The sequence below is a fragment of the Hippopotamus amphibius genome, chromosome X, assembly GCF_030028045.1.
Source record: "Hippopotamus amphibius kiboko isolate mHipAmp2 chromosome X, mHipAmp2.hap2, whole genome shotgun sequence".
Lineage (NCBI taxonomy): Eukaryota > Metazoa > Chordata > Mammalia > Artiodactyla > Hippopotamidae > Hippopotamus > Hippopotamus amphibius.
This window is the reverse complement of record NC_080203.1, coordinates 113,855,512-113,864,652: the sequence shown is the minus strand read 5'-3', so window position 1 is coordinate 113,864,652 and position 9,141 is coordinate 113,855,512.

Below are 9,141 nucleotides of genomic sequence, written 5' to 3'. Positions count from 1 at the left end.
ACAGGATGGATAAACAACGTCATATTGTATAGCATAGGAAACTAAAATCAATATCCTGTGATAAACCAGAATGGAAATGACTATGAAGAAGTGTATATATACATGTATAGCTGAGTCACTTTGTTGTATAGCAGAAATTAACACAACATTGTAAATTAACGATACTTCAATAAAATTTAAAAAAAATAAAATAAAGTAAAATACTCCAGCAAAACAAAGAAATGTATATAGGGTGAAGAATACATGAGACAACAACAATCAAGTTGATAATTGCTGAATTTGAGCTATGGGTACATGGGATTTCTTTCATTATAGGATTCTCTCTAGCTTTGCATGTATATGAAAATTTCCATTAAAAAATGTTAAAAAAAAAAAAAAGAAGCAAAAAGTGGATAAGAGTATCAAATCTTCAACCAAACTGACTGGGTTCAGGCAAATCCTGCCCTGCCACTTACTAGCACTGCTCTCTTTGTCAAGGGAAAATGATGTAAGTGACTTAAATAGAAATTAAGGCTCTCTTTACTTCACTGATGCACATAATGCAGCACCAGCAGACCATGAAACTTCTCAATTGAAGGAGGGATGGAATTTTATAGGATAGGCAGAAGGTGAGTACGTATGTTTGATGTTTTGGTTCAGACAGCAGTATTTTACTTTAAGCAAACTCCATGGTTCAGGGTTGTTCCTTTTTTTACCCTCCTTCTTGCAGGTTCTGAGAACCATCAGAATAGTATTGTTCAAGAACTACTTTTGCAAGCCTTGTAGTTTATTGGCTAGTCAGATTTCAAAGATAGTGAAAAAGAAAAGGGAGTAAAGATAGAAGACAAAGGGGAAACTGAGGACCCTCTCTCATGTTTATTTTAGCCCTTTTACATCATGTACAACTATGTTATCTTTATCATGCCACAGTTTGATCATTTGTAAAATAAGGATAATAATGGTACTTAATTTCTAGGGTGTTTGTGAATTTTGTAAATGTGGAATGAGTTAACATACCTCAGCATTTCACATGCTCCTTACCTATGTGCCTGGCATGTAGTAAGCACTCAAGAAATGTTAATCATTGCCTTGTCAGGCTTCAAACAAGCATTGTTAGAATTTCGCTTTAATATCACATGAATCACAGTAGCACATTTATCTTCATGAATGTAGGCATGCCATTGTCTTTCTTCTTTCAAGTTGTGATCACTCTTTGTGTTTTTGGAAGGTTTCAAGTCGTTTTTGGTTGTTTGCTTGCACATCAGAAACCCATGTTTAGAAGACACAGGGCAGTTATCTAAATCGTGGAAATAAAAATATAATGGACTTTCTAAAAACAAATCTGAAAAACTCCAGTGTTTGGCAGTGAAGTCAAATGTGAATTAAAGTCTTAACTTTATTTGTGGAGCTCAAAGTGCTGGATGAGGGTGATCAATGTGAGTACAGCAGCCCCAACATCCAAAGTATAACAGGGCTTAGTGAGGATAATTTGCAGTGTTGGTAATTCAAACAGAAAGAGTGCTCAGTAATCAATAACTAAAATGTATTCAGTGTTTACTGTTTATCTGTCCCCAAGCTAAGTGAGTTATATGCAATTTCTTATTTAATTCTCACAGTAGTCCTATAAAATAACTAGTGTTTTTAATCCCTATTTTCCAGATGAATCCATTGTAACTCGAAGAGATTTAGTAGCTAGACTAAGGATTCAAACTGTATCAGCAATTAAACCCAAGATGTTAGATTCTGTCTCACATGTCTGATGATTACAACCTAACTAACTCTGACTCAAATATGCATCTACCTTGCTTTCAGAGATAGGAAAACTTACTCTGAAAGTATTTTGTAAACCTGTTACAGGGTATTGCACATTATATACTTTCTACTTCATGAATTTCCTTAGAGATACTGATTTCCAGAAATGAAAATTCCGTTAGTATCTAGAATAGACAGTGCAGAGATGGTGCATTAATTCAAAATTATAAAATTCTGCAAAATAAGATAAAAATTAAATTATGGGGACACGTTAACCATTCACATAGAGTACTTAGTGGAACAATGAAAAGTCCTTATGCCAGAGATTGGCTGGTTTCACCAATTCATGTCTTCTCTTCTTTTGCCAAACAGCTAGACTACGTGTATTGCCTCTTTTGCAGTACAGTGTGTCCATGTGAATGATTTCTAGCTGAAGACATGTAAGCAGAAATTAAGTACTTTACTTTCAGGACTGACCCATGGAAATGCCCCATGCATAATCTTCCATGCTCTTTTGCTTTTAGTCAGCTGGTTGCAGAAGACCACAGTGACCTAGGAAGCAATATCTTTAAGACAGGGGAACAAGAGAGAAGAAGCCTGAATCCCCGAATCATCACTTGAACAAGAGCCACCTGGCAATCACTGACCTCACTTTGGGGTTTACGTGTGAGATGAACTCACACATAATTTTGGGCATTCATCAATTATAGTAAGTAATGGTACCTGCACAAATACAAAACTTGATCATTTGATGGGAGGGGCTGTTTTAACAAAAACTTGCAACATATGGAGTAGCTTAGTTGTTGAACCATGGTTGGGCAGTTAAATCAATAGTGCACTGAGATTTTTCTGGCGCAGCGAGAAAACGTGGTGAAAACGTCACCTGCAATAACTTGAATGGCGATGATAATGATGGGTTGACATTTACTTTCTGCTTTTTGTAAGGTATTATTAGAAGATAAGGTCAGGAAATAACTGGTTGATTTGCAAGCAGAAATGTTTAGGGAGTAGAGAAATTTCAGAATTTTAGGGCCTTATAGGGCTAGAAATGCTGAATGTTTTTAAGCGCCAAAGAGCAATAGGTAAGAATTGTAAAATCATTGAATGAAAGGCCCAGTAAGACTTCTCAGTTGAATAACAGAACTCAGCTCTGCATCCGTGATTAGGTTATGCAGCATTCCAACTGATTTCCTCAGAGGGAGTTGTTAGCCTATATTAAGTTGAGAAAAAGAGACATAGGTGCTTCTATACTATTAAAATTTGAGCACTCGGTGTCAAAAAATACGTAAATTAAAAAGCCATGATTTACAGTATTTTCCAATGTCCATGGTATAAATAATCCTGCCATAGCCAATTTGAAGCTACCAACAAGATGTCAACTGCCTCGCAAAAACAATCGGTTCTTAAAAGCCAGTATTGGCTGCTTACAGAGCACCACCAGTACAGAACCAAAGAGTACATCCTATTCTAGCTCTATCTGGAAAGCAATTTCAGTATGGTTAAAGACACAGGAACTACCTGGAATCAAATAGAACATAAGCCTATTAAGTTTTAGAAAATATTCTTTGAATTATATTTCCAAAAATATCATGCCTCCTGATTTGCATGAGCAAGAAGCAGGTTGTAAAACCTATGCAGTCTCTAAGGAAAGCATAATTCCAAAGTCCACTTCAGGTAAAGAATGATGACAGAGGAGAAACCTTGCACAGGCTGGAGCCAGGAGCCTTACCTGCTAAAAAACAAGGAATTTGCTATCAAAGAACAAAATCAGCTGTGATCAAGGAACTCTCCTAATTAGCAGGACAAAGGGAGGGATCACAATGCCTTCTCCTCAAGGTTAGAGCTGTGCTGTAAGCCAGAATGCTGGGTCTCTCTTATCTTTTCCTTTCCCAAATGGGAATGTTTGGCAGTTAGCCTGTTGCATCACCCTTTTTGTACATTGAGTATTTACGGACGGAGAGAGATGTATTAGTTTCCTACTGATGCTGTAGCAAATTACCACAAATTTAGTGGCTTAAGATAGTATAAATTTATTATTTTATAGTCTTGGAGGGGAGAAGTCCAATACAGGTGTCACTGGGACAAAATTAAATGGTCTCCAGGGCTGCGTTCCTTTCTGGAGACTTTAGCTGAGAATCCATGTCTTTGCCTTTCCTAGCTCCTAGTGGCTGCCCACATTTCTTGGCTCATGGTCTCTTCCTCCATTTTCAAGCTAGTAGTGGCCGATGGAGTCCTCACGTCAAACTCTCATGTCCTCTCATCATTGTATCTCCTTCCCTGACTCTGACTTCTTTTCTGCCTCCCTCTTCCATTTTTAAGGACCCTCATGATTACATTGGGCCCATCCAGATTATCCACAGTAATTTCCTTATCTTAAAGTCAGCTGATTAGAAAATTTAGTTCCATCTGCAACCTTAATTTTCTCTTGCTGTGTAACCTAACATATTCACTGCTTCTGGGTCTTAGGGCTTGAACATTTTGGTTAGGAGGGGAGTGGTGTTTTCTGCCTTCTACAGTGATAAATTATCTTCTGGGTTCAGAGATCTTCAGAAGAAGAAGAGCTACATTCACTTAACAATAGTTACTGTACCTCTCCTAGAGATACTTGACTTGGATTTAGATATAGTGACTGGATGAGACTTTGGGTTTTCTCTTTGCAAAGTGTGTTGTGTGTAAAATACTTGATGACCAGAAGAGTGGGTTGTGGCAGAGTCTGAATAGCTACCCATGAAACCCAATTCTTCCTCCTGGGCACACAGCTAGAATACATTTCACAAACTCCTTTGCAATTAGGTGTGTCCACATGAATGAGTTATTAAACACAGAATGTGAGTGGAAGTGAAGTGTGCAGCTTCCAGTACTGGCTCTTCAGAAACTTCATCCATCATCCTACAGACACGTTTTCTTCTCCTCTGACTTGAGGCAAAGGAACACAGTTACTTGGAAGTCATTTTTTTAAATGGCAGAACCGCAAACCAAAAAAAGCATAGGTCTCTAAAAATTACTTAAGAACTACTCACAAATTTGGAACACCCTTATTAAACTCTATGTGAATGATGAATAAGGTTTTATAAAATTAAGTTCTGAAGCTTATCTTTTAAGCTACTAATGATACTATGACGTAAGTAGTTACAAAGTAATAAGTGAATAGTTATCATCAAAATTTTATCCTATATTATTTTATAAGAATAAGAAAAAGGACTGTACCTGATCATGGAAGCTGTTGTTTTTAACTGCTTATTTTTGTAACCTTTGACGTCTTCTTATCTTTATTAACTCACCTGTAAAATGAGTACCTGTCCCTTAGGTTGATGTAACTCCTGAGAAAGAAATGTAAAGCACTTAGCCTCACTATGTGTTCATAAGGAAACTTTTCATAAAGGTCTATTATGATTAAATGAAATTATAGAGATTAAGTTATAAATATTGTGGAAATTTTAAATATTGGTTGTTTATGTACATGTAAAGGTACATAAAAGGAAGTCAATTTATTTTGCTCTTTAGAAAGTCATTTTATAAGAAAAATCATAACACAAAAACTCATGTAGAACATGAAACAAGTGGGATTTACTTCACGTACCACTGATGTTCTTTTTTCTCTTCTCACTGGAAAGTCCCTTAGCCAAAAATTTAGGATTAAGTATTGTTTTCGGACACATTGAATTAACAGAGTAAGTATATCACTTATCATACACACCTCAGCTCTGTGTCTCACCATATAAAGCCACCAGTCGATTAATCTATCCAATAGGTATTCATTGAGCATCAACTAAGTTCTTATTTTCTCCATAAATTAAAAAAAAAAAAAAACTCCTCATTATCCTCACTTCTAGTACAACTGGTATTCTTTCAAAAAAAATGTTTTTTTCCCTACATGTCACTTTGTATGCTAGGTATACAAAGGAGGTACACAAAAGACACTCACCTTTGAATATTTAGTACAACTTCTTAAGTTCTAGCAGGTTGCATTTTAATTTAAATGTGCACATTAGCACTTTCTCACTTTAAATGTTTCCAAGTATACTTAACGTATGCATCAGTCAAATTGTATAAAAGTAACATATATTTTATACTTGTACATCATGAATAAAAAAGTTTAGTGAATATATAGCTGGAAAAGCATTAGAAATTTTACTTAATCTAGCCCACTTAGAACTACATGAGTTTGGAGTTTCCATTAAGCTAAAATAATTTGAAGAAAAATAAAAATGTCAATCAACAAGTTTGCTTGAGCTACATGATGCCAGAAAAATGATTGATCTGATTTTATTCTTTGAAATGACAGTATGGAGTTTTTACTATTGACTGAAACTAGCAGATGTTTTGGCATAATATAGAGACAATTAAAGCATCCTGAACAGATGAAACTCCTATCTTATTTTCAAAGACATGTGAAAAGGATTTGACAACTTCATTTGGAAATAAATTATAATATTTAATGACTACCACTCATTAGAAAATTTTCTTAGATCTATTCTAAGTCCTGCACTCTTTACTTGAAAATCTGATCTTGTTCTTATTTTGTTTCTAATAAAATTTGATAGCATGTATTCTAGCCTTCATGTTAAATCCTTTTGCATGCCATTTCTCATATACCATTATAGCCTTTGGATACTCAACATGAATATTAGGCTTATATATTGATTTCTTTGTTCATTTAACATATATTTATCATCTATTTACAAGATATTGTAGTAGATGCTTTATAAAATCCATAAATGCCTTCAGGTTTACTATAATAGGAAAGGTAACCCATGCCCATTTATAGTTATAATTAATGAATGAAAATTCCCTTCATTAATATTTATTATATCTGTTATTACTTGTTTGATATCTACATTTTCTGCTGGACTTTGGACTCCACACATGCAAGGACTAAGCTTAGTATGTTCATGGCACAAAATAGTTATAGAATAAATATTTCCTGCATAAGTAAATAAACACTATAAACTGTTGATATATTATATGTAACATTCTTCATTATTTTGAATTGTGCTTTACATTTTTGGATAAGTGTTATTTAGTTTTTCTACCGTTATTTTATACATTTAAATCTTGGAAAGAAAATACCAACTTCAGGTTTTGAATGGGCAGTGAAACTGTGATGTGTATTGATCCTTGGTTTGTTACATTACTTAAAAATGTAGTTATATCTTAGGTTGAGGAACAATTAATTCAAAATACTCAAATGACAATAGCTTGTTTTGGAATATTGGTAGTATCACAGTGGCTTGTCCTATAAGGGCCATTACTTTGACCCTCATAACTACTTTCTGGTCATATACTTAAATATAAAATTTTATGACAACATAGCAAATAAATCAAGAAAATAGAAATTTGATTTGCCTTGGATGAATTTAACAATTTATACCCTAATTTTAAAAATAAGCTAAACAATTTTATATGAAGTTAACACATATTTTTCCTTGACATTCTTACACATATTTATAGAATTTTAACTAGGAATTCTATTTCAAAAACTATTTATTCCAGATGAGAAATAATAGACTGACCTAAGCTAATTCTTTGGTTGGGCTGTAATTTTTATTGGGTGAATCAAAGAATTACACCAATCACAGAAAATACTAAAGAAAAAGGTAGCATTCTTTTTTTTTTTAATTCAAGGCTCTGCTTTATTTACTGAGTACAGAATAGTTGTTCCATCTATAAACGAAATGTTTGTAAAATGACTGATTTGAAGGTCTTAAACAATGAATGTGACAGTAACAATTGAAGGCAGGAAGTAGAGGGAGGCAGAGAGACCTAGAAGTCTCCCACCCACTAGGTAGCACTAGCTGGCAGGGAGGGTCAAAGTCTGGAGAACAGAGTTCTGCTACTTCTTATAAGCCACTGACCCTTAAGGGGCTTCAGTCTCGACAAAGTGGGGCCATTTTCTGACTTGTTTTACATTCTTCTGGATAAGAGGACACTAAAAAAGTCTGGGATCACTGAAAGATTGTCCCTAAACTCAAGGCACTAGAATTCCATTAGAAGCTGCCCTGGTCAGCCATTGTAATTTTTTACAGGTACATTTAAAGAATTGTTTTTGGGGGGGCTGCTTTGGGTCTTCCTTGCTGCACCGACTTTCTCTAGTTTTGGAGAACGGGGGCTGCTCTTCGCTGCAGTGGGTGGGCTTCTCATTGCAGTGGCGTGTTGCGGAGCACTGGGCTCTAGGCACGCAGGCTTCAGTAGTTGTGGCACATGAGCACAGTAGTTATGGCTCTTGGGCTCTAGAGCGCATGCTCAGTGGTTGTGGCGCGCGGGCTTAGTTACTCCCCGGCGTGTGGGATCTTCCCCGACCAGGGCTCGAACCCGTGTCCCATTTCTGAAGTCCAGTGTTCATCAGCATGTGAGAAAGAAGCTGAAAGGACAGGCCACCTGGCCCTGGTAGACAGGCTAACAGGGCAGACCGGCATCAACACAACATGAGGCGGTCACTCACACGTCGGTGACTGGGCCCGGCCCTCATGGCTGCTCCGTTGCCACCCTCTGCCGCCACCGCCGTCAGGATTCGCCCAAAAGGTAGCATTCTTTAAGCTGATACATTGGTTAAGCTACCCATAAAGTGCTTAAGAATTTTCATGAGGTTAAGAAGAAAAATGAAAGTTTAAGTTCTATTCAACATATATCTAACACTGTAGACTTGGTTCACTGGTGATTATGTTTTGGAACCAGGTTCATCTTGCCTGAGGCACAGCAAGCCAAAAAACGCTGAGCCACTGAGGTCTGCAGCAAAGAGAGGATTTATTTGCAAGGCAGCCAAGTGAGGACACCAGAGAACTAATCTCACAACTGCCTCCCCGAAGACAAGGAGCTGGGGCGTTTATGGGATAACAAAGCAGCAGGGTGGTCTGAGGCGTGGGGAGAGTGGGGAGTAGTGATTGGAAAAAGGTGCGATAATTGTCCTTCTGCACAGGTGTTAACTAAGCTACAGGCTTCTGCACATGCCACAGGTCGTGGAGCAACACAGTGCATGCCTAGCTGGAGGGTCCTATCCAGTCTTAACCGGCTCAGCTCAAACTAGACTACAAGTTCCTAGAAAACAACTCAGGTAAACTTTTTTTATTGTTTAGACCCCATGCTGTTTGGCGTACTTGCAAGTTTTAAAGTGATCTTGATTATTGAAGGCAGGTGAAATGGATTTAACCCACGGTTTCAATTGGCGTACACAGATGAATAAGAAAGAATATCTATTCTCAGAAAACTTTTAATCCCACAGCAAAAAATGTGAGGATGGTAAAATCTAACTTCTTAATCATGTAGAGTGTGGCATATGTCCTAGAAAAAGGAATGGGACACTAAGGGAATTCCAAAGAGGATATATAATTTCCAATTAGTCCTTTAGGAGGGAAGAGGTGTCTGAAATGAGTGAAAGAATCAGCAGAGAGTAATAAGTATTATTAAAAATAG